At 38.8% G+C, this 26475-nt stretch overlaps 1 protein-coding gene across 4 annotated transcripts in view; it reads left to right on the top strand.

Moving 5' to 3' along the window:
• Positions 1-26475, top strand: part of CTNND2 (catenin delta 2) — a 931369-nt gene that overhangs the window by 107406 nt on the left and 797488 nt on the right. The window contains exon 1 of one of the 4 annotated variants that reach the window (XM_058430246.1): positions 17252-17337. The exons of the other annotated variants lie outside the window; for them this stretch is intronic. The gene's annotated coding sequence lies outside the window, so the exon portion shown is untranslated. Of the gene's footprint in view, positions 1-17251; positions 17338-26475 lie in introns of those variants that run through there. 4 annotated transcript variants of the gene reach the window in all.

The following is a 26475-nucleotide window of genomic DNA, read 5'->3' as shown; positions in this document are numbered from 1 at the left end:
ACTTTCATAGCAAAATTACATTGGAGATTATGCTAGTGTTTCTTTGTTCCATGAAATTGTGTTTCTATGGCAACGTTTGCCAAATACATTATCAAATATTTTTAACAGTTACAATCACACCCATTGCCTAGTGGATTGATGAGCATCTGATACACTTTTAATAAATCTTCAGCATAAGTAGCCATCATGGCATTTATGCCATTTATTCTCTGACCCTTTCGGCCATTTCCTTCCATTTGTTCTAGCTGGTGTGCACTTGAGAACATGTTCTTGCTTTCATACTAGCTCAGATAACATTTGACTTAATATCAGCATTTTCTTGTTGCACAGTCTTCCTCTTGGTTTGCTTCTTTGACAACCTGAACCTCTAAGTTATTTCATGGCTCTGATCCATGAGACACCCCCTGCCCATACCCCGCAGGCTGCTGTAACAAAGTATGACCAACTATGTGGTTTTAAATAACTGAAATGTATTATCTTACCCTTCTGCAGGTTAGAAATCTGAAATCAGAGTGTTAGCACAGCCATGTTCCGTCTGACACCTCTAGAGGAGGATTCATGACTCTTCCAGCTCCTGGTAAATCCAGGCGTTCCTTGCTTGTAGATATGTTGCTCCACTGTCTGCCTCTGTCTTCCCATGGTGTTCTCCCAGGGTGCCAGTGTCTTTACATCATCTTCTCTCTTTTTTTAAGGACTCCAGTCCTGTTGGATTGGTCCCATCCCACCCCAGTGTAACCTCATTTGAACCAGTTATGTCTGCAAAAATCCCATGTCTAAATAAGATCGTGTTCACCGGTACTGGAGAATTAAGCCCTCAACATATCTATTTGGGGAATACCATTCATTCTGTGACAATTGCTATATGGGCTCCTGACCCTACCACATGGTGTTCATTCCCTCCCGTGTCAGATTGTCCCAGGGTCCGTATCTAACTTTTGATTTTGTAAATAAATGCCAATTTACTTTCAAAGGACTACTGGTAAGCATTTCTTTTATGAGGATATTTGTAGATTTCCTGTGTGAACTCTATGCATCACTCAGCATGCAGAGACCAAGGCTGACAGATTCAAAGAAGCAAATGTTCACATTCACATTCATCAAGAAAAATCAGCACATCATTACTTGTAGAAAATCTTGTGTGCCCTAGGTACACTGTGAGCATTACCTTACTCAGTCATTACAGCAGCATATAAAGTAGGAATTATGTTCATTTTACAAAGGAAGAGAACATAGGTTTAAACTGACAAAGTAAGCGGACCTATCAGGTCTGACTCAAAAGCCCATGCTCAGTCTACATCTCTATGACATTGTCAGTCAACTCAGAGGGCTCCAGGACTTCATATTGAAATGTTTTTCTAATGAATGGCAACAAGCATATGGCAGGCACTAAGTGGCTGAAACTTCATCTGGAGTAGGGGATAATGGAAAGACTGACAAATGAATGACATGATGCAATTCAAATTGATTAACCAAAAAAAGTTTATTTTCGAGAAATTTGATTTTTAGATAAGCAGTACAGGATACCCCAGTACCCCGGCCAGAAATGGAAATCAGTAAATGAAATGATAGGTCGAGCTCAATTTTAAACACTGGAGCAAATTCAATCCTCAAAGCATAAAAACTAATTATAGCAAAGCATGTTTTATTGCAGATAGGCAAGGATGGCTCAATATTAGAAATCTCATGAATGAAAACTAGTACATTAATACTAGTCAGAAGAAAGGCTTTTTGGTCATCTCAACAGATGTTCAAGATATGTTTGATAACGTGTAATACCCAATCTTGGTTAAAAAACAAATCTCGTAGCAGAATAGAATAAAAGGAAGTTCTTAAACTTGTAAAGGAGTTACCAATCAGAATATTATATTCAGTAGTGAAATATGAGAAGTATTTTAATTAAAATCTGGAATGTTATGCTTTGTATGACTTCCAATATTCAACATTATATTTGAGATACTAGGCAATTCTAAATATGGCAGGGGTAAAAGGATATGGAAGCAAGAAATGTGGCATTATTTGTAGACTTTATAGTCTATATACCCAGAAAACCCAAGGGAGTAACGGAAAAGCTATTATAACTAATAAAAATGAGTCCATTAAGATATTCAGATTAAATCTCAAAATACAAAAATCAATGGCTTTCCTCTATACCAGCCATGAATAACTAGAAAATATAATAGAAAATGTATTCTTTCTCCCAGGAATAATAAAATTATAAGATGCATAAATCCTAACAAAAATATGCAAAACTTTTAAAGAGATAATTATAAATTTCATAGAAGCCCATAAAGAAGATCAGGATAAAAGGAGACAGTAGAAGGTTTGTGAATGGGAAGGCAAGAGAGACTTACTCCTAATAAACAGATTTAATGCTTTCCCACTCCAAAATCCAAACAAGATTTTTCAGGAGTGGCAAAAATTTGATTCAGAAAGTCACATGAGAATGTAAGTGAACAAAATAATCCAGGATAATTTAGAAAGTAATAATAATATTAGATCAAATTGTATTTCTAGTTCTAGATCCTTGAGGAATCACCACACTGTCTTCCACGATGGTTGTACTAGTTTACAGTCCCACCAACAGTGTAAAAGTGTTCCTATTTCTCCCCATCCTCTCCAGCACCTGTTGTTTCCTGACTTTTTAATGATTGCCATTCTAACTGGTGTGAGATGGTATCTCATTGTGGTTTTGATTTGCATTTCTCTGACATGGATGAAGCTGGAAACCATCATTCTCAGCAAACTATTGCAAGGACAAAAAACCAAACACTGCATGTTCTCACTCATAGGTGGGAATTGAACAATGAGAACACTTGGACACAGGAAGGGGAACATCACACACCGGGGCCTGTTGTGGGGTGGGGGGAGGGGGGAGGGATAGCATTAGGAGATATACCTAATGTAAATGATGAGTTAATGAGTGCAGCACACCAACATGGCACATGTATACATATGTAACAAACCTGCACGTTGTGCACATGTGCCCTAGAACTTAAAGTATAATAATAATAATAATAATGTTAAGAAGACAAAGTATGCATGGGCACTGTGCTGGTTTTTATTTATATGGATTGCATCACTAAGCTCTTAAAACAATAATATAACTAGAAATAGACTTCTACATATGTGAGAATTTCATATATAAGAGGGAGAAACAGGAGACTTTTTCAATCAGTGCTGTTGTCTTAATGTGGTATCTTTGGCTGTCTATATGGAAAAGTAAAGTAATGTTAGATTTTCATCTTCCCATTAAACACATAAATTCCAAGTTGATTAAAGGCCCTAAATGTTTAAAAAGTGTAAAATATCAGGTAAAGTTATGATACTTGCTCTTTGCTGGAGTGAAGGCAGCCCTCTTACAGATTTGAGGACAGGACTAGGGGTCCTTAGCACCCTGTCTTGTGCAAGAAGTTATTAGACTGATTTAATGTTGATGTGTGGGAATAACCTTAATAGCCAAATTGTGAAAGTCTTGAGTCCTGAATATTATGATACATATTTTTTTAATTTTTACTTTTCAAAAATTTAACCAAAGTTATTTTAAGGCTACGATTGGTCAAACTGAGAAGCATCAACTGGAATTAAAAATTAGATGTGATCATTAGGTAATGAGTTCCGTTTTGAAATCTTCTTAAAAAACACTTTGAAATATCATTTCAACAATGAAATATCATTGGATTTTAAGCATATATTCTTCCAAAGCAGTAAACTTAAAGGGATCAATGTTCTATAAATGAATGTCTACTGTGTTTTGTTGGAAAGTCAGTGTTACTAATTTATAGGATCCTGTCAATTCATATTCGTTTATTTGCACTTCTAAGTAAAAGTACATTAAGAACTGAACACAGTCTCACTAGGGAATAGAAAAATTCCCCTAACAAAATGCAACTCTATTTTATCTTTACCTACTAAAAGCTCAAGAATAACTGTACAAAGTAATCCATATTGTTCAGGCATGGATGCACACACATGTGTTCACAGACACGGACGTACACATTCAGAGTTTCCTTTATTAAATTATGGGAATGTTTAAAGTTCAAGGATTTCCGATATAACCAACCAAGTATTTCAAATGGAGTTCCAATAATACTTTTTGTTAATAAAAAATCTTAAAATGCTCAAAATTCAACCTACTAAGAAATAAAAAGTTAACATTACAAATGCTTTACATAATAAGTACATCAGTTGCAGGTAGGGTAGTCATAACTGAAGGGGCTACTTCATGGTGTGGCTGTGATGGCTAAATATGTTGGCATGTAAATGATTCTCTAGAAAAGTGACTGAAATATAGTTTTTAGTAAATCACACATTACAGTTATTAGTGTTGTTGCATTTATTTTACCTATGATTTATGTTCACTTTCAAATCTTGCTGAGTTGTTAACATAATTGGAGACATTTAGTATATCTTGATTATCAACAGACTGTCCAAACTAGTTGTGCATGTGCCTAACAGTTTTGCTTAGCTCTAGTTGTTCAGAATACTATGTAAATATACCATTGCTTAAATTAAGAAAATTTATTGGTACTAATAAAGACTTGCTTTCCCCTAATCCCTACATTTTAGGGACTTTAATAACTTGTCCACTATCGCATAGTCCAGAAGTTTTTACATTAGTATCATGGGATCATTCCATCCATAGCATCACAAACATACTGCCGACTCCAGGCCTGGAGGAACCCGAGTTGCTGATAAGATGTGACCTTATTGTTTAAACAATTTTGCATGTTTGCGGAGGCCAAGCTTTAGGAAGGCAGAGTCCCTTCCTCTGACGTTTTCATATGCTTGCTTCTGTCTCCCAACTCTATTCGAGAAAATGTTGTGACTTTAGTTCAAGAATAAAATAAAAATTTGGGTAAACCCGAAAATTTCTCTGGGAACTACAAGCTCAGTATGTTAGTTAGCATAGTGTGAGAACTTTGGATAATTCAAGATAAATTTGTATTCATGGAAATGATTTAAAACAAACAAAAAAAACTGAAGGAGAGGGATCTTCAGGAAAAGTCCGTTTTCTCCTTCAGTTCAGTTTCTTTAGTCCGAAATAAGCTACAAACTTTCTTTAATTATCCTAGCATAGGTTTTCATTGTCTTTGTCATTTTTGTTCTGTCTAGCATCTGAAAACATTTTATCCGCCCATCTGGCTTCAGCCTTTCCTGATTTTAGGGAAGAATTGAATTATCAACAGCAATTAATTTTCAGAACATCTCTGTAGAAAATCAGTAGCATCTAGTTTTCTGGGTTAGATATCTAGGGAATTAAGGTGTAATGCTTTATTTATAACCACCTCAATGATTTATCAGACAGAGAGCATCTTGGGAAACTGCATCACTTTAAAAAGTGTTAATAAATTAATAGAGTAACAGAAAGAAGTCTCCAGGAAATATGCAAATTGATGAATTCCCTTCTGAGAGGGCAGTCTTACACTTTACTTTTCTAAAATGGAATTATGACAGTTGAAGTGAATTGTGATTACTGAGAAAGAAAAAGCAGCCCCTGTCCTCTGCCAGCTGGCCTGGTCCTCTGAGTGGCTCCCGTGGTTGCTGTGAGATGGCTGGGTACCCGGAGCTCAGCCCTGCTGCTGTGCTGTTACATGTACCCACTTGCAGAATGGGGGTCTGGTCGAATAGGGTGAGGTGAGCCGTGTGCTCCGCACTGGTCTGGGCACCCAGGAAATGCTGCGGGTGCAGTTGGTGAGAGTGACAGCAGCAGCAGTGTGACCCCCGTCCATGACTGCCCTGGGCACTGGCTGTCCAGCCCAAGAGGCCCACTCATGAAGAGTCTGTTCCTGCAGCAGGGCAGTTCCCCTCCATGGCTGGCATCCAGACCCAGACAGGTGCTGAAGTTCAAACACCCTGTCCTGATAGTACTGATGTGTTTGTTACTCCCTCCCCTATGAAGGAGAAAAGTGGGGGAGGAAATTACCCTCTTTGATAAAGTGGGGGAAGATGCTAGTAGCCCACCCCCCAAATTCTACCAATATACTTCTTTCTGCAAGGTAAATTTTGATAATAATTTTAAAACTTTTTTTCCCACCATTTAACCTGTGAGTGTGGGATACTCCTATACATTCTGTCTTACATTTTCCTTTTTTTCCCACATTAACATATGTTAGTAGCATATTTTCATCTCATGCTTGCTTCCTACTGTGTTAAATAGTTTAGATTTATTTTGATAGAACATACATTATCCATCCAATTTATATTTTATTCACTTTAAATTGGAACTTAGTTTTTTAAAAAATAACTTTTTATATTTGATGTTCAAGTTACTGAAAAGTGTTTTTAAATGGTTATTTTGTTCAGAAATCCAAATTAACCCTTCTTTACTCCAGCCATCATTATTCATGGTATTTCCTTTTAAAATCTGTATCTGTCCTGTTTCCAAAGAGATGGCTTGCAAAATAACTTGTTACTATTTTTGACCAACACATTGTCATCCTCATCTTCTAGGTAAATGTGAACACTATAATGTTGGGATACATTAATTATGTCTCACTGTATTATAATTACCAATATACACAATAACAATTTATACTTTGATGTGAGGAAAAAGCCTGTGTATAAGGTATTACGATAAAGAACTCTAATCAAGGGGAATTTTTTTATTTTTACATTGTATGCACTTATGAGCAAGATAGTTATATGTATAGTCAAGTTGCAAGAACAATAGAAGAAAACTGTGGTGCAAATTATCATCATATTAATTATGTATTGCTGCATAACAAATTAGCACAAAGTTAGTGGCTTAAAACAATGCCTGTTAACTCACAATTTCCAAAGGTCAGAAGTCCAGGCTTGGCTTAGTTGGTCTTCTGCTTAAGGTGTCATTAGACTGAAATCAAGACATTGACCAGTTGTGGTCTCATCTGCAGGCTCGACTGGGGAGTGACCCACTTACATCCATGCTATCTCAGATTGTTGGCAGAATTCCTTTCCTGTTGGTGGTTGAATTCATGGGGTTTGCTTCTTCTAAGCCAACAATAGAAACATCTGCTGCTTTGAGGCTTTCATCTCTAGGCACTTTTTAAAACCAGTTCACCTGATTAAATCAGGCTCAACCAGGATAAATTTCCTTTTGATTAACTAGAAGTCCGTTTCTTAGCAACCTTAATTCTACCCGGAAAAATCCCTTTGCTTCTGTCATGTAACTTAGTGTAATCAATGGAAGGATATCCCATTGTATTTACAGATCTTTTCCACATCTGTGGATGAGAGGATAATAAAAGGATATGGACTACATGGGGGTCGTTTTAGAGTTTTGCCTATCCCATCCCCCTCCGCAAGAAAAACCTCCTAAAATCAGTTACCACTGATATTCTTTGAGTCACGAATATGTGACAGATCCTGTATTATTTTCACCTGTTAACCACTTAAATCAAGTTATTTTTCACAAGAATTTAAAACATTACCTTTTTTCATTTCTCTTACATTTTCCCATTGTCCATTTGAATTCCATGGACATGAGTTTGATGTTCTGCCTGTGTGTTTCAACCAGTGTTATTTTCTATTGCTTATGCCATTTTCAGCAGGTCAACAGTAGCTCTTTTACAGTATCCAGTTTGTATTTGTCCACTGGTCACAACAAAAAGTCAGCTTATTCCCTAGTGTGTTCTATAAGCGGTTGTTGTTTTTGTTCTGCTTTGTTTTGCAACAACTTTTGTGGACATGGTATGTGGTCCACCTACTGAATGTGGCTGGGTCACTGGCTCTATAGAGTGGTTCACGAGTCTACTCCCTGACTCTTCTCACTTTTCTGCTAAGTGATCTCTCACCCAGGGTGCCATTGAGAGACATCACCAGAGTTGTCCTTAAGAAGAGACAGCACAAGTAGTCAGGGCCTTGCCTCATCCCCTGATAGCTCTGGGAAGGAAAATAGGAATTATGTCATCTGCTGTATAGCTAAAAACCATTACCCTAGACAATTTCCTAGTTGGTGTGCCTCCATGGGGAAAGAGGAAAGTAGTCAAAAGAAGTTTCTCCTCCATTGCATACAGGTATTCAGCATACTGCAGACTTGCTCATGATCTCCTCTGGCCACTGTCAAATATGCACTATTATTTCATCTTGGCTGCTTTTCCCATTTGCTACCTGCAATTATGTCATCTGCTCTATACCTAAAAACCATTATGAAAAACCAAGCTGGTCTAGTGGACATTGGAGAATGTGGCTTACAGCTGTGGCCTAGAGGGAATCCCCATGCGGAAGCACGTGCATGGCTAGACCAACCCACTGAGGATGCCTTTGGTCAACTTAATAAATTATGAAGAGGGCCAATGGAGAGGCAGATTCCTGAGAGTAGGGTGCAGAAGAATGGTTTTTAGATATAGAGCAGATTACATAATTGCAGGTAGCAAATGGGAAGAGCTGTCAAGATGAAATAATAGTGCATATTGGACAGTTGTCAGTGGAGGTCATGAGCAAATCTGCAGTATACTGAATATCTCTATGCAATGGAGACAAACCAACTAGGAAATTCTCCTGCATTCTCTTGGCTACCTCACTCCTCTCTCCTTAGGGTGACTGGGGAGCCTGGGAGAAAGAGCTAGACACATGATCTCAACCTCTCTCTCTTCTCTTTGGGACCTGCCCCTCTGTGAGCCTCTTCATAATTTATTAAGTTGACCAAAGGCAGCCCCAGTAGGTTGTTCTAGTCACGCATGTGCTTCAGCATCATGATTCCCTCTGGGCCACAGCTATAAGCCATGTTTTCCAGTGTCCACTAGACCAGCACCAAAAGAGAACTTGTTATGTCCTTTCATCTGAATCCTTTCTGAGTCTCTTACTTGGTTCTAACTTGAGCAGTGAACATGGGTGTGATTATTTACTCAGTCCCTGAAAATATTCACATCACAGATTTGGGGAGTTGATTGTAAGCATATAAAAGAAAGATCAACATATAGATGAGAAATGAAATCTGAATCTCATAATGGAATAGGATAATGGGTTGTTTGAAAGATACTGAGCTTTTCACAGTGAACCCAGACGGTTCAAAAAGAAAAGAGGTTGAATTAAGGACCAAGCAAATAGATTTTTTTTGGAATGCTGATTGAAATAGATTCGTGGTAGTGGAATGTAACCATTATTAAACTATTTTAGCACTAGTTAACAAAGGATGAGACTTCACAAGAGAAACATACATTTATGAAGGCTTGTTTTATACCTCCATGTGGGCACCAGGTACACATGGTTGGAATTTACGTAATAGGTCCTTTTCTCAGACCGTTATTGCCCTCATGAGTGTGCATTCAGATAATCTGGATAATTTAGGTTTAATTCTCCTTCTATCTCATTTTCTTAAAAATTTCAAACGTAGTAAGTTTACAAAAGGTCAGCTTTTTTTTTTTTTTTTTTTTTTGTATTTAGTGTTTAGTAGAGCACTGGTTTTCAAACATTTGCATGAACCCAATTGCATCAGTGTCTCTTGGGGACTGTATTAGTTCATTTTCATACTGTTATATAGAAATATACGAGACTGGGTAATTTATAAAGAAAAAGAGGACTCACAGATCCACATGGCTGACGAGGCCTCACAATTATGGTGGAAGACAAAGGAGGAACAAAGGCACATTTTAAATGGTGGCAGGCAAGAGAGTGTGTGCAGGGGAACTGCCCTTTATACAAACATCAGCTCTCATGAGACTTACTATCACAAGAACAGCACGGGAAAGACCCGCACCCATGATTCAATTACCTCCCACCAGGCCCCTCCCATGACGTGGTGGGATTATGGGAGCTACAACTCAAGATGAGATTTGGGTGGACCCAGGTGTCAATATATTTTTTAGACACCCTAGATGATGCCCAAGTATAGGCACATTTAAAAATCATTGTAGCTATAATTTAAAAGTAGTGCATTTACAGGTAGTTAGTATTTATAAATTAGATGGTAGGTCCAAAATACATGGGGAGAAGATCAAATGGGTAATTGTTATGCACTTGAGTATAATTCAGTGTGGAGAAGTTCAAAGAAAAAAAGATCAGTAATGAAATGTTTATTTTACCTGGTTCAGAGTTGAGGAGTCATTTGTAACTGAATAAATTGTGTATTGTGTAAATTATCCATAACAAAACACAAAAACAGAGGTTTGCTCTTATATATGGTTCTTCATTTCAAAACCTGTCTTAACAGAGGTTGTGTTCAAAGAACATCATGCAGTTTTGTCAAATATTCTTCAAATTATAAATTGTATTGCAAAAAGACAGTTGAAGGGCAATAAAAAGCAAAAGCCAGACTCCTGGGGGAAAGGAATCCCCAACATTTGATTATAAGCTTCCTAAAGGGCGGAGGCTGGTTTCCTCAGAGACCTTATACTTCTTTGTGGCTTTGTTAAACTCAGCATTCAGAAAATGATTGTTTTAGGGAACTGATAGATTAGCACGCCATCATGGAAAATCGCAGCATGAAATTGGAAAGGCATAAGCTTTATTTTTTATTTTTTTTAATTGGGCTGAAGCTCAATCTTGATTCCACCTAACACTCCTTAGATCCCTCCTCTGTCAGTTGGATTAGTGTTCTCTCTCTCATTTGCTTGCTGCGGGGTGAGATGATATTTGCCAAACCCCTAGTGACTGGCAGCAACAGGTGTGTGTTAATGATAGTTCTTCTCTTCCATGCCTACCTTGAAAACAGTTTATCAGTGTGTTTCATTAAAGCAGTGCCTTTAAAAGGAAAGTAAAGTAGTTGGCTTGGAATAAAGGCTAAGGAGGTTGTAACATTTAAATTGGAATGAAATAGCACTTTATTGGGTAAAGAAATTATTGTAGAAATCCATGGTCCTGGGCAGGCTATTTTACTTATTCTTCACCCAACACTGACATCACTGGCCAGCTTGCAATGGCTCCTTGGGTCATCTGTTGTGTCACTGCTCAGGATTTCCCCCAGGGCTGGCCTTGGTGCAGTCACAGGAAAAGCATTACCTGTTTTAAGCATCTTCAGCTTCAGCTTTGCGTGTCACCTTTATTACTCTAGAAAATCCTGGGCCAGCCTCTCCTACCCTTCTCATCTCCCTCCTTGTAGGATCCAGCAAGAAAAATGCCTGTTTACTTGGGATGTGGCTCTAGGGATCTTCTAGTTGCTGCATGTGGGAATGGGGGTCCCTGGATTCAATCCCATTCTAGTTCAGAGGCCTACCGGCTGTGGAGTCTAGCTCAGAGGAGATAAAAGCTGCTATTTCAACATGTCCCCCATTGCCTCTGCACTCTCCAGGTGAGAGGGCAGAGGAAGATGTGAGGTGGCTGTGGGCAAAGTTCGCTGGGAGCAGCAGCCACCCCTCCCATCTTTCTAAGCTCATGACAATCACTGGGAAAGTTGGGAGGCAGCACGTGGAGTAGAGGATGACATCTGCTTCTCAGGCCTACTCAAATTGGCTGTGGGGAAGATGCGATGAGGTGGCTGGCATTGCATTGAATTCCTGGTTTCTGAGAGGTAAGAAAGATGGGTCCAGTCTGTGCCTGGGGGCTCAGGATTGGGTGGCAGAGAGCAGAGGAGATGAGGACTGCTGGCACTCTAGGGGATGACACGGTGTGTGACTTGAAGATCCCAGAGGCGGTCAGCTTCAGGACCTGGCCCTGCCTTCAAAGTACTACTGTCCACAGTAGATACTCAGGTCTCAGCTCCTCCCCTCTTGTTTCTCCAGGAACTGGATGAGTGGGGTCCCTCCCAGGAAGGGGCCATCACACTCAACAGGGAAAGTTAAATGGAGGCCCTGCTTTTATCTTCCTCTTGTCCTTCTTCCAGTCCTAGTGGGATAAAAGAGAGAAGAGAGAGGGCAGTTGCAGGGACAGGTCCTTGCTTTACCCTGTGTGCTAGAGAGGGGAAGATGGAACTAGGAATAATGATGGACTCTTACAATGGATAACCGTTAAGTCCTGTTTACTAAATGACACTGTTTCAGTGACTAAAATTGCTGAAAATTTAATACATTACACTGAACTATTTTTAAGGAAACCAGCCACCCAGCATAAAAGGAAGTTTGACAAATCACAAGAGGTAGCAGTTATTGGACAAAAATAAAACCATTTGATATTTATACATCAACAAGTGGCGACTCCTCATATAACCAAGGTAGATATTTGAAGTGCAGGAGAAGCTGTAATACCAGCTGATCTCCGTCGAAGTGACTTGCCACGTCTACCAACCCATGTTATAATTCCTGTTACAGGATATGCCATAACCCATATTACATTCGGAACTGATGCCAGCACCTTGCTGGGCACCCTCTCTCTGCAAGGCAGCCTGCAGTTCTTCCCCCACTAGGTTGATTGGAGTCAACAGTGCTTGCTTCCATACCTGTTTGTCTGCTTGTGCCTGTTGTGTTATCATCAATAGATAACTCCGGTAAATAGCACTAAACCAATGGAATGTGAGGATAAAGTGTGAAAGACACCTATTGTCTTAGTAAAAGCTATAATAAGTACTTGAGAGTGAGAAGACAAAAATAGCTGTTGAATTGGGGTGTGCGAGAAAACATTAAAAATATATGGTAAGAGAGTCATAAAAATTCTAAATTGTTTCGCACTCAGCATGTTTCAGGGTCTTCTGATTTTCCTTGCCTCTTTAAATTAACTGAAACATGAACATATGGCGGATACACCATGCATCATGCCTGAGGACGTTGTGGCCTTCTGACCAGAAGCTTACACCCAAAAAAGGCTTGTCATGCCATAAAAAGATGCGGCATTGGAAATATGTTCTAATTTTAAATAAATGTTTAAAGGATGTGTCAATATTTGCCAGTGTTTTTGCTTACACTGATTTTGGGGGATTTTTAAAGGAAACTTTTAAATCTTAGAACAGTTTTAAGTTTTCAGAATTATTGGAAAGATGGTACAGAGAATTCCCATATGACTCACACCCACTTTCCTCCATTATTAAAGTTGTGCATTCGCATGGTACCTTTGGCATGATTAATGAGTCCATATTGATACATTCTTACCAAGTGTAGCCTATAGTTCATTCATATTTCCTCAGTGTTTCTGCAGTATCCTTTTCCTTTTTCAGATCCCATTCAGGATACCACATTACATGTAGTTAGGTCTCCCTAGGATCCTTCATGGCTGTGGTAGTTTCTCAGACTTTGCTTGCTTTTGATGACCTTGACAGTTTTGGGGAGTACTGGTCTGGTATATTGTAGAATATCTCTCAACCAGGATTTTTCTGTTTTCCACATGATTCAGTTGAGATTATCAGTTTAGGGGAAGAGACCACAGATTAAAGTACCATTCTTATATTATGGGCTCATCCTGTCAAGCATGGCTCATCTCTGATGATGCTGATGATGTCACCTGGTTGGAGTGGCTGATCTGAATCACCTGGAGAACTTGTTGACAATTCAAAACCCGAGATCTCGAAATTTTGATTCTAAAATTAAAAGAGATCACGGGTAGTTTGGGACAAGCAGTGCACAAAGTGGCACACAGTACATGCTTAAGACTGATTGGTCCAAAAAATCTTTTATTCTGAGATGACTTTAGGTCCAGATACCAGGTGCAAAAACTTAAAAGTTTGTGGAATAGACCAGTAGTTCTCAAAAACGTTTAGAGATCTCAAAATCACCTGGGAGAGCTAATAAAAAACACAGGGACCTAAGGTTATTTAGAAAGCCAGGCCTGGAGAGTTGTATTTTTTACCAGTTTTCCAAGGGAAATTTGACAGGACCAACATTCAAGAACTAAAACTAAAGATGTTGGATATATAACAATTTTGCTGTAGGGAGATGCTTGTTGTTTTTGCCTAGCAAGCATCCATTTCCCCTGCTTCAGGCACAGTCCCCAGTATTTATTACAAAAGCCACCTGTCCCATTTCCCAAATTTTATGCTGGCCTCTGTTTAAAATTCAGGAGTGGGGTTTTTCTGCAAGCCTCGCCACTCAACCACCTCCATCTTCCAGGTCTCAGAACTCGATCCAGGGTTGGAAACAACAAAATCAGCCTCATTAACTGAAGTTAAGCAGATGAATGGGAAGTATGAATATAAACATTGAATCTAATCAACACAATAAATTAAATGTTGACTTATGAAATACTAAGGTAGATGTGACTCAAGAAGTGTTTTATAACCAATAGTCAATGAACTATGATGGTTCTAGTCATGGGCAAAATGCCATCTTTGGAGGAATGATAGATGGCTATTGTTAATTGTGTACAAACGTCCTGTTGATTGAGGAGTAAGTGATTCATTTGTAGCTGAAAGGCAAATTTACATGCCAAGAGATGTTTCATTATATTTTGCTCATTTGAGGGTCAATTATGGTAATATATTTAAACAATTTATGGAGTATATTAAAACAAAGTAATTGAAAGTGAGAATTTGCTTATACAATTATTTATTTGAAATAGAGAAAGTGTCGTGTGTTATATATTTGTTGAGAATTACTTAATTAACATGAGTATTTTTTAACAAGTAGTTGCCCAATAGATTATCCTTTTTGAAAATCTGGATTTTCTTATATTGTTTTTATTAGGAGTATGGATGTCCAGTAGTATAACTTGCCTAATGATTTATTATGGGATGCTTCCTACTTCTCAAGAGATTATAAATTTTTTCACTTATTAAGGACTTGTAAATACAGAATGTTTAACAATAAAATATTTCTTCTGGTGATCAACATTATGCCTTTTTAAAAGTAATTTTGTTTTTTAAAAGTAAATTTTATTTGCTAGATGAATAACTTGGGGATATATACCTGCGATACAGTATCAATAATAGGTACAATCAGATATATTCTGGGTGGAAACCCCTGATCAGTTGCTCATCAGCTCTTTGTGAGGTTGAGGCTATTAATTAATATTTCTGAGTCTCAGTGTTCCCATGTATAAAATAAATGGGATTGATAATATTACATTTCTCATTCTGTGGATAAAAATAAGTATGGAATAAGCCTAGCAAATGATATCTATTCAAATAATGACAGCTGTTTACAGTCTTGTAGACTGCATCTATTACTTACCCCTTCTCTGACCCTCCAGAAACACTAGTGCTCACAGTAGAGGTTTATTATTAGAAATGCAATTAACAGAAAATATTATTTTAAATGCATTATTGTTGAGTATCTTACAGAGGTTGGCTATTTTAACTCCTTGTCTTCAGCGTCCTTTGTCTCACTCACTGGCTGATGGGGGGAGGTCTCCCCTTCTGCTTCCAGCGTTTTCTGCCTGAAGTCCTCTGTGACTACAGAAAACCTAGGATTCTGCCCCCGCCATTGTTCCCTAGCTGTATTTGTTTCCTACCACTGTTGCAACCAATTACCACAAACTGAGCGGCGTACAACACTAGAAATTTATTCTTTTTCAGTTCCGGAGGCTGGAAGTTCTAAACCCAAGTGTCAGAAGGGCCACGCATGCTCCCTCTGAACGCTCTAGGAGAGAATCCTTCCTGGCCTCTTCCAGTTTCTCTTGATTGCCAGCAATCCTTGGAATTGGCTCGTGGCAGGATACTCCACCCTCCACCTCCACCTTCATATGGCCATCTTTTGTGTGTGTGCGTCTGTGTCCAGATTCCCCTCTTCTTATAAGGACCCTACTTCTTTGTATTAGCACCACTCTAATCCAATATGATCTCATTTTAACTTGATTATATCTGCAAAGACTCTTTTACAAATAAGGTCACATTCACAGATTCCAGTGGACGTAAATTTCGGAGGTATATTATTCATCCCAGTGCCCCAGGGCTGCAGACACATGCTGTATTCAGAGTCCCTTCCGGGGCCCAGAGCTTCGCTCCTTTGACTCCTCTGAAAGCAGCAGCACCCCTAAGAGCAACCGCAGACCTCCCTGAGTTCTGTAGGAAGAGGAAGGACCAAGCTCTCCTTGTGATATTACACACTTTGACTCATTAGGGAAAAGCTGTAAATACACCAAGGGCAGATCCTTGACAAGATCCTTGACAGTGTAACGGGGGGGACATGCTGGACAGTTACTGAGTGCTTACGGAACCTTCCTGTGCTTCTCTCTTCTTATCTTCAGGAGTGTCCTTAGTGTTATCTCGATTTTACAGATGAGGAAATGGATATTCAAGGAAACGGATATTCAGGGAAAGTTGCATGACTTCTCCAAGGTCCTGTAGCTAATATATGGCAGAAGAGAATTTTATGTCCAATTTTCTTCAATTCAAATGCCCAAGTCCTTTCTTCTTCTCCTAGAATTTAGGAAATGTCTTTCACTCTTTTGTTGAACTGTGTACTAAAATTCTATCATCTTTATGTAAGGCCAGATTGGGAGAATAATTCCTAAAAGGCAATGTGATAAAAACCGCACTTTTCTCAGCCATTTGAAAGAGGTGTTTAGTTCTCACACCTGTCTTCTTCCCCGCACCGCCCCACCACCAGCTCTGTTTGGCTGTCTTTGATGACTGTGACTATAAAGTCAGATATGATGTGCATTTTGAGAGACAGAAGGACAACTAGGATGGGATTGGATGTAAGAAGTGAGAAGCTGGTGACTGCACTTCCAGCCGAATGGTGTTGCACGTAGTTAGAACATTGCCAGTATTTGACGTTAGTTGTTAAGGATGTCTCTTCCATACGAGGACAAGCTCAGTTAGTTGGACTGCACTAATGTGCAGTTACCTGTATGCTCAGGTTAATGAGCAGAGCTATTTTTGAGTCCTTGAAGAAAATCATACTAATAAAATGGTATCATGGGGTAACACAAAATTAAACTGTATTCTCCAGTTGAAAAAAAATGTTTCTTAAATCGAGACTGAGATACATATTGCTTCCATATTGCAAACGAAAATGTGACTATCTCATAATCAGCGTGGCTAGCATACCAACCAATGTTTTAGACTAAATCCATCATTGTTTTATGCTCTGTCAAGAAATAGGCAAATTGATGTGTGCTTGAAGTATATCTCAGTGAGCTTTTCTTTGTATTTTTAATAATAAATGTGGCAAACAGTGTCAAAGTTCAGTTCTTTTATAAAACAACTACTTGAATTCCTTCTACTTAATGTTATTTGATACCTAGTTTCAATTCTACAGATTAATGTATTATCTCTTCTTTCTTGACAACATGTTTAGTATTTTATCTATTCTAAGAAATTGGTCAGAACAGGAAGTGCAGATATTAAAAGATAGTTTCTGTTGATCATTCTCTTAATAGTAAAAAAGAATTTAATGACATATTAATACATGATGATTTCCTTTTAAAATTGATTGGTTATAAATTTGCATGTTTGTTGCATGCTTTTTTTTTTTTTGTGTGTGTGTGTGTGTGTTGGAGTCTCGCTCTGTCACCCAGGCTGGAGTGTAGTGGAACAATCTTGGCTCACTGCAACTTCCGCCTCCCGGGTTCAAGCGATTCTTCTGCCTCAGCCACCCCGAGTAGTTGGGATTACAGGTATGCACCACCACACCCGGCTGATTTTTGTATTTTTAGTAGAGATGGGGTTTCACCATGTTGGCCAGGCTGGTCTCGAACTCCTGACCTCAGGTGATCCACCTGCCTCAGCCTCCCAGAGTGCTGGGATTACAGGCATGAGCCACCACACCCAGCCCTGTTGCATGCTTTTTTACTAAGTCCTTATGTATGGAAACTTCTAAAGAAAAAATAAGTTTCAGAGTTCTGTACTTAAATAGCATCTGGGGCTAAGGCTACATTGGCATAACTAATTCTGTATCACAGGAGTGTCCAACTCATTTGACTATTGTACTTACTAAATAAGTGTTTTCAGCAACATTATTAGTAATTTGCATCATTACTAATTGTGTAAATTTGTCCTAATAGTAATACCTGTATGGCACAAAACAGAAAAGCTGAAAGACCTGGATTTTACTGCTTGGAAGAAAAATCATTTCATTTGTATGGATTCATAGAAATATTTGAATTTACATGTTGATGCATTGTTTCCCGTCACTTCCTAAAATAGGTGCACTGACAGATGATTGAGAGGAGGTTTCGGTGTTTATTGGGCTGCACTGGCATTTGAGGTTGATTTCATGGCTGACAGTAACTGTTCAGCACAAAAGCTTCTTTTGTGATATCGTCATTCCTGCTTTGTACTAATGCCAGGCAGTCTGATACTGGATGATGATCTGGGTATTCTTATATTTCTGCTCTTTGAGAAAAAGGTGCATTTCTTTTAATTAATCTGCAGCATTATTTATTTCGGGCTCCACAACCTTAGCAAATTTGAGTTGCGATGAGTCATTCTGAAAACTTTTATTTGAAGAGGTAGAAGATGTGTTCATGGAACATCTTGCCACCTTAAATCATATTCTGATGCAGTATTTTCAAATTCTGCCCCAGATTTCTGGACTCCCCCACTGTGGCTTTAACAGAAGAACTCTGCTTGTATCTGTGGGGCTTTGTGTGACATTCAATTGGATCAAAAACTTCAGTGGCCAAAAGATCATAGGACTCTGTCTGCTCCTCTGAAATTAAAAGGGATTTACCCCCTTTTTAAAGGAAAGGACTGCTCTGTGTTTAATATATAGTTTACTCTTTAAATCAAAGTTCTTCACCATTAAGAGCTCACACACGTCTTTGAGAATTTCATATAAGCTTTAGGACTTCTTAGTAAAATCCACAAATGCCTACACATTCAACTTTTCAGAGACGGTTTAAAATATTCAAAGTCCTCTGTGAGCTCTTCTGTGGACCCCATGTTAGAACGCCTATCTAAATTTCATATTATTGTTTTTATTATTAATTTTCCGACAGAAAAACCTGAGACAAAAAGCCCTACCACTTGACTTTAAACTCTTTTCCAAAATGAATGCAATTGTGATCTAATGTGAAGTGTAAAAATAAGACTTCAGAAATAGATAAAACAAAGGATATTTATATAATCATAGGAAAACAAAAGCCAAAATAATAAAGGCAAAAAGTTGAAGATTTAATTAAGATTAAAACTTCTAATTTAGTTAGAAAATCAATTTCTGCTATTTAAGGAATAGTCTGTTAGAAAATCTGCTATCTCCATAGGAGAAGAACAGGCAGGGACCATGGTCAAATTGTAAAACAAGTAAACATGGCCAAGATGTGGGGGAATATGTTCATTTTTGCCTCATAATTAAAACAATGAAGTGACTGTCCTTTGGATCAGCAAACTTGACTAAAAAATTCTGGTACCTAACATGACTTTTCAGTGTGCCTGCTGAGCTCATAAATCCAACAACCTACTTAAAGTGAACATTTTCAGTGTTTCAAAAGCCCTCACGTGGTATAGGTCTTTAAGGCAGTGATCCTAACCCAAATAATTTATCTTAAGCAAGTGAACAAGCAAGCAAAGGTTTCCATTCTAATCTCTTTTAATAGTGGGAAATTAGAGAAAACTTATCTATTCAAAACAGTGTATCAGGTAGCTAAATTATAAGGCATCAAGTAATAGATAATAGAAAGTTATTAAAGTGACTGCATAAATGATTATGTAAATAGAAGGGGGTCAGGAGAAGGTATTAAGTGAGGTCTACAATGATAAAGAAGACTGCATGTGATAAAGCAACATTGTAGAATTTTGTTTGTGTCTGTGAAAAAATATATCTCTCATTTAAAAAAACCCTTTAACATTGACTTTTCTCTAAATGGTAGTGTTTTTAAGTATTTTAACTCTATTCTTCTTTATGTTCCTTATCTTTATTTTTCATTTCATATTGTAGATCTGCACTAATTAGATAATTCAAACATTGAAAAATGTTCAAATTCTAAAAGTTAGGCTAACAGAGGCAGGAAGATCACAAGGTCAGGAGTTCGAGGCCAGCCTGAGCAACATGGTGAAACCCCGCCTCTACTAAAAATACAAAAATTAGCCGGAAGGTGGGGGTTGCAGTGAGCTGACATCGCACCACTGCACTCCAGCCTGGGAGACAGAGCGAGACTCCATCTCAAAAAAAAAAAAAAAAAAAGCTAACAATGTGGGTTCATGGAAAAAAAAAAAAAAAAGCCATTTCCAAGATGGTAAGACATTTGGACCCCTTTCCTTTTTATAATGTAAAGCCTTCCATTTCATATGTATATCATGATTTTATGAGTATGTTACTAGGAATATTTGATTGTGACAGAATCCAATGGACAAACATTTCAGAAAAGAAGTGATTTTGTTTTGTTTTATAAGATATAGTCGTGTTTCTCATAACCCAAGAAGGGGAACATAGCTGAGTATCAGAAAGCAACTGAAACTGGTTGCTTTTTGGGCACCTACTGTGTTCGGTGTCTGTCTCTCTTCTCACCCTCAGTCCCAGTCTCTTTGTCTCTGTCTCTGTCTCTGTGTCTCTCTCTCACACACATACTCTCTCTTTCTGTGTCTGCTTTTCTGACCTACTCACTGTTCTCAAACTTTACATCATATTTGTAGTCATTGAAGAAGGATTGGCTGACTCCTTTGGGCCCCAAATCCAACAGTCCCAGGAGAGGTTGTCTCTGTCCTAGCATGGTCAAATTCAGATGGCTAGACATTTGCCTCAGGGGAACGGGTGCAGGAAAGTATAGGAAGATGTCAGCCTACTCTGTTTTTTGTGGATCACTGTGTAGGCATGAGTAGGTTCCTGAATGATGGGAAATATTCCAATTAAAAATATATCCACCATATTTTGAACAGTCTTCCTTCCCCTTCCCCTTCCCCTACCCCTACCCATACCCCTACTCCTTCCCTCCTTCCTTCCTTCCTTCCTTCCTTCCTTCCTTCCTTTATTCCTTCCTTCATTTCTTTTTTTCTGTTTTAATACCACATATAACAGTCTGAATCTTCAGTAGTATTTCAGGATCCTTACATATTCTAATTCTGTTTACTTCATGTATTATTAGTTCAGTACTGAGTATTCCCGTTAAGGTTAGAATAGTGAGTTACTATCAAAACCCATAAATATTAGTGCCATGTTTTGAAAAATACAGAGACCAGGTTTCCGTGCCTCTTCCATCTCTCCCTACGTCTCTGATGCCCGTGAGGTCTCCTAAGCCCTAGGGAGTTTCTGTTTCTTTTCTTCAATGACTTCCCCTATCCTAAAAGCTTCTACTCCTCTTCACAACTTAGCCCATGGTGGTAATATTCTCAGAGGCTGATTACATCTTTTAAATTCATCAGCCATTTTGAATTCCATACTTTCCCCCTGAATTCTACCAGAATATACTTCTGAAAATATACAGAAAGTTATTCAAACTGGAATTAGACTGCTAACATATTTTCAAGTTGAATGTTTAATTTTATAATTGGAAAATGATACATCTGCCTGGAGAAAATCAGTGGGGTTGGAAAACAAATTATATGTCGACAGTGTTGGTACAGAAAATTAGACATATTTATGAATGGCCAAATCATCTTATTACTGAAATTTGAAAATGTAATTATTAATCACTTATACTGTAATGATTTCAACTGAATGGCCTATTCTGGGGCATATATTTTATGTGTGTGTTAATTTGCATATATGTACTGTCCACTTAGTATCTCTAGTTACCATTTCGTTTTGTACTTAAACCTTCATTAATGGAATTCAGTTTCTAGTGAATTAAGTGTCTGTTTCAGTGATATAGGCAAATGGATGTTATGTAAAAATATTAGTAGAATAAATTGCCATATTTAAGCTCTAGAGGAATGTTATGTTTTACAGTTGTCTTTATATGCATGTATAATATTCACTTTAAGTACATTGCGAGAATTGCTCAAAGACCATATTAACCACAAAATTCCTTTAAGAATTAGTTTTTGCAATTACAAATGTGAAACGATTGCCTTCTGTTGATATGCTGTTATTGTAGTTAATTATAAATTCAAGTGTGTTATCCATATCATTTCTGCTAATACTGTTGGGGACCTGGTGCGCATCACCTTCAGAGAGACCTCTGGGAGGCCCCAACTTTGCACCCCATAAAGTTGCCTCCGGAGATTCAGCCTCACTGTGGTTTCTGTGTCTGAGTTTTCAAAGCGAGGCATAGAGCAGGTAGTCCCGCAAGTGACCCAGGACTGGATCCCTGAAGGAATTCAGAAGGTATAAGTTCTGAGTCTGATGCCTACAATTCTCCATTTTTAACAAGGTCCCCAGGAGATTCTGATGCATATTGAAGTTTGAGAACCACTGATGTGATTCTGAGGGGGGTTGCCTCTTATTTTATAGTCTATGAAAAGACAAAGAAAACAAAAACTATCTTCTTTCCCCTTATGAGAAATGGGTTCGATTATGTTAACCGACGAGAGCTCTTACCTGCAGGAATAGAAGTCTGGGCCAAACAACTCCCAGCAATATTTCGTCACTGAATTCCCCACATGTTTGAAGGATGGAGAAGGAACTGGGATCCCAAAGACACTGGGCATCAGGACGCTTAGGGAGGCTTTGTTTCTCTTGGGACCTCCTAGTGATTCGTTTGTGGCAGTGGGTTGTCCTCACAATGATTGCAGGTAGTTTTTATCAATGAGTGTGGGATATTACCTGATCACAAGATGCAGTGTGGGTCTGGCTTAGTTACTCATTGGTTATGTGAACTTCAGCAACGTCTCTTAGTGTCTCAGATGTTTTGGCTATTTAATAACATCCTGGCCAGGTGTGGTGGCACATGCCTGTAATCCCAGTACTTTGGGAGGCCAAGGTGGGCGGATCACATGGGGTTAGGAGTTTAAGGCCAGCCTGGCCAACATGGTGAAAACCCGTCTGTACTGAAAATACAAAAAATTAGCTGGGTGTGGTTGTGTGTGCCTGTAATACCAGCTACTGGGGAGGCTAAGGCAGGAGAATTGCTTCAGCCTGGGAGGTGGAGGTTACAGTGAGCTGAGATGGCACCACTGCACTCCAGCCTGGGCGACACAGCGAGACTCTGTCACAAAACAAAACAAAATAAAACAAAACAAAACAAAACAAAAATCCTGAGTGGGAGAGAGACTCTCTTAGTACTAGGTGCCCCTTACTGCTCATGACTTAGTATAATACAGCCCTAATATTGTGCAGTGATTGTCAGGAAGACAACAGACTAATGAAGAGACCACAGAAAATATGCTCCATTTAGTTTCATAAAGATGCATGTAAGAGCTTTTTCATGCTGAATGCTGTAATTAGAAAAAAAAATTAGTGTGATAAGGCAGGTCAACTCCCATTTTGGATTATTAGTGGAAATGAAGGAGTTCGTTGTTTCAACCTAGAATTTTTGTATTACAGTTAAGAATTTAGTGATACATTAATTGGAATATTCTCTTAGCAAACAAATAAAACTATGAGATGTACACAATATTTATATCTACCATACATTTTTCTTTTTACATAATTTAACAGATATTATCCAAATAATGCACGATGGTCTCAGCAGGGGGAACAGCAATGAAGGCTCTGTCAACAGACCTCCCAGGGCTGCTCATTTGATATTTGCCAAATACAGAGCTTACCTCAACTGCCTCTGCCTCTCCTTCAAAGTGGTCATCACTGCTTAGCCAGTCAAAACCTAGCATCGACCCAAGCAGAATGGTGCCGTATGCCAGTCTGCCTTGATAGACGTCCTAGGTATCCATTTTCAATATGCTTAAGGAGGGGCTAATGAGCATTATATTGGAGGTTTTCCAAAAGACCCTAAGATAAAAAATGGGCATTCATCTGACTTGCTTGTCAAAGGGAATATAATTCTTGTTCGTGGTTCATTTCTAAACCATCTCTTGAGTGTGACACATACTCAGTGATCTTTTGTCTTAGGACAGAGGTGCACAGGCATGAGTTCTGCATTTCTGGAAGCGGAATTGGAGAGATGCAGTGGGTGTGTGTATATGAACAGATGGAGACATAGACACATGCCCACACACAACCTCACACCTGCCGCCACATGGCATGCTAGTAATTAATGGGCATTGTGTAGCCAGTGGTTTTCCTGCCATCAAAACACTATTGAAGCACTGATGGGATTGGAGCTACCATATACAGCTGCATAGGTTGCACATTACTCAATTCTAGGAGATGCTATTCATCTATATCTGTGCCCCTCACATGTGCTTAGCATCTTGTTACAATGCTGATTCATTAGGTCCAGGGAAAGGTGAGATTTATTCTTTTTAATGAGCTCCCAGATGATAGCTAATGCTGCTGGTGTACTGACTACATGGAGTCATGAAGACCCAGATGACAATGTAGATGGATGGAGTGTTGTGTGGTGGGGTGGGGTGGGTCTCAGGGTGAGCTCTGGCATTCAAGGAGATGCCACACCCCTGGCCATAGCTGCATGGTACAGAGGTCAGTCAGTTTCCTGGTTCTCTTTTCCTGAGGTGTTTATTACCGTAAACATTTCTGACTTAGAAATATTGCCCTGAAATTCAAGGTAGGTTTGAAATTTTATGTTACCCTATGTCAAGAGGGAGGAGAGGAGACAAGAAATAGAATTCACAGCATATTATTATTATTATGTGAGACAGGACTGAAAGCCTTCCCTCCATGACTTCGATGAGACTCCTAACACCACCCTGGTCTAAATTGAAGGTCAGGTAAGTGCCCCAAGCCACCTACATTAGTTAGTTTTCATGCTGCTGATAAAGACATTGCTGAGACTGGGCAATTTACAAAAGAAAGAGGTTTAGTGGACTTACAGTTCCATGTGGCTGGGGAAGCCTCACAATCATGGCAGAAGGCAAGGAAGAGCAAGTCATGTCTTACTTGGATGACAAAAGGCAAAAAGAGAGACAGCTTGTGCAGGAAAACTCCTCTTTTTAAAACCATCAGATCTCGTGAGACTTACTCGTTCACGAGAACAGCACGAGAAAGACCTGCCCTCATGATTCAGTTACCTCCCACTGGGTCCTTCCCACAACACATGGAAATTCAAGATGAGATTTGGGTGGGGACACAGCCAAACCATATCACCACCCATTTGAACATCAAGCGGCTCTGAGCCACCAACGCTAATACCATTGTAACTTGCATTATTATCCCTGTGGAATGTTTTCCTTCTCCCTGTGGGGTGCGCATTCCCTCAGTCAGCCAAGTGGATGTTGACAATACAAGTATATGTAAATAAATTATTCCTGGAATGTGATTTAATTATTTGGTGCAAACAATGGAAAAATAAAAATCATGTCTAACATGAGCTCTTATTACAGAAGATAAATAGTTAAAAGGCCTGGTTATATATGTCATGAGGTTTCCCAAAATTGAACATTACAGTGCTAGTTTCATGGTATGTGTTTTAGAAAACCCAAGCTTTTGCTTTCTATCTCTATACTGACTCTAGTCATTAAGAAATAATATAGACTCCACAGTGTATAACGGATCTATTCTGATGTAATGAACGTATAGCATTTTATAATTTAAAGTTATTTTAACTGAAATTTTAATACATTATTATTAACAAATTATTTGATTTGTTTTCTGACCATAAGCTGTGTTGCCTCATTTTGGAAAACCTATGTCTATCAAAAGGCCTCTGGAAGTGAATTCCTTGCATCTCCAATTTATCCCCTTCTCTACATCTCATTTGAGCTTGTTGCATACACAGACGACCCCAAGAGCCTTATAATAGCTCTGCTGAGAGTTCGACGCCATTTTCAAGCTATATTTTTAATATTTCCAAGATATTAAAATCTGATCTTGAAGTCCATACCTCACATACAAAATATTTTACTTCATCGTCAGTTTTTAGATAATCTAAGGAGTGTGAATGCAGAAGAGTGGACACAGACCCTGTCTGGCCTGGCTTTCCTTTTCTTTCCAGTTTCATCTTCTAAGGTTCTTTTCTTCTGGTCTTCGCTCCCCTTCTCTGATCCACCTGGCAACCTGCAACCTTGATGTGTGTATGAGTGCCTCCGCCCAGGTTACAGCTCCCGGTGGTTGGGACTGCCCCTTCTCCACCTTCCCACTGAGTGGCTTCTGCTTGTCCCTGGGCATTTGGCCCAGCAATGTGTTCCCCAGGCATGATCCTGACCTTGCCATCCCAGTCTAACCATTTTAACATTTGTTGCATTATAGAGACTCTCTCTTAATTCATCTGCCCTTAGCTTAGAACCACAGAACTGCAAGATCCTCTGACTGCTTGTCTGCATTAAATTGATCTGGTATTCTCTATGCTCAATGCATCAAATAGAGGCTCATAAACATTTTCTGTATGAGGAAGAAAGGAAGGGAGGGTGGGGGGGGCAGGATTAACGACTCACTTCTTGCGGATGGATTTTACCATATTCACGTTGCCCCCATGGCCAATAGAACTTGATAAATTTGCAGTTTGAGTTAGATAATATTGTTTGTTTTTTATCTGGACACTTTTTTTTCATACATGTAAGTTTGACTTTGATTCATGTGCATTGGGTCTGCAGTATTGGCTACTCAGTTAGTAACACTTTGTAGTAGAAACTGCTTTTGTTGTTTATTATTTGATCCTCAGTGCTGAGCACAGTAGCTGGCCCACAGAAAAGGTATGTTTAATAGCACAGTCAACTAATGGCATTGCTAGAACCAGGTTAAAGAGCTGACTGAACTGTATCAGTTATGATCTTTGGTTACAAGTTGAAGAAGCCACTGATTTGCTTCCAGGGGGAAAGGAAAAGTCACATGTTGGAACCGTATAACATGCCCATAAAAGAAA

Source organism: Hylobates moloch, unplaced genomic scaffold (assembly GCF_009828535.3).
Source record: "Hylobates moloch isolate HMO894 unplaced genomic scaffold, HMol_V3 SCAFFOLD_17, whole genome shotgun sequence".
NCBI lineage: Eukaryota > Metazoa > Chordata > Mammalia > Primates > Hylobatidae > Hylobates > Hylobates moloch.
This window is presented reverse-complemented; position numbering and strand designations above follow the sequence as displayed.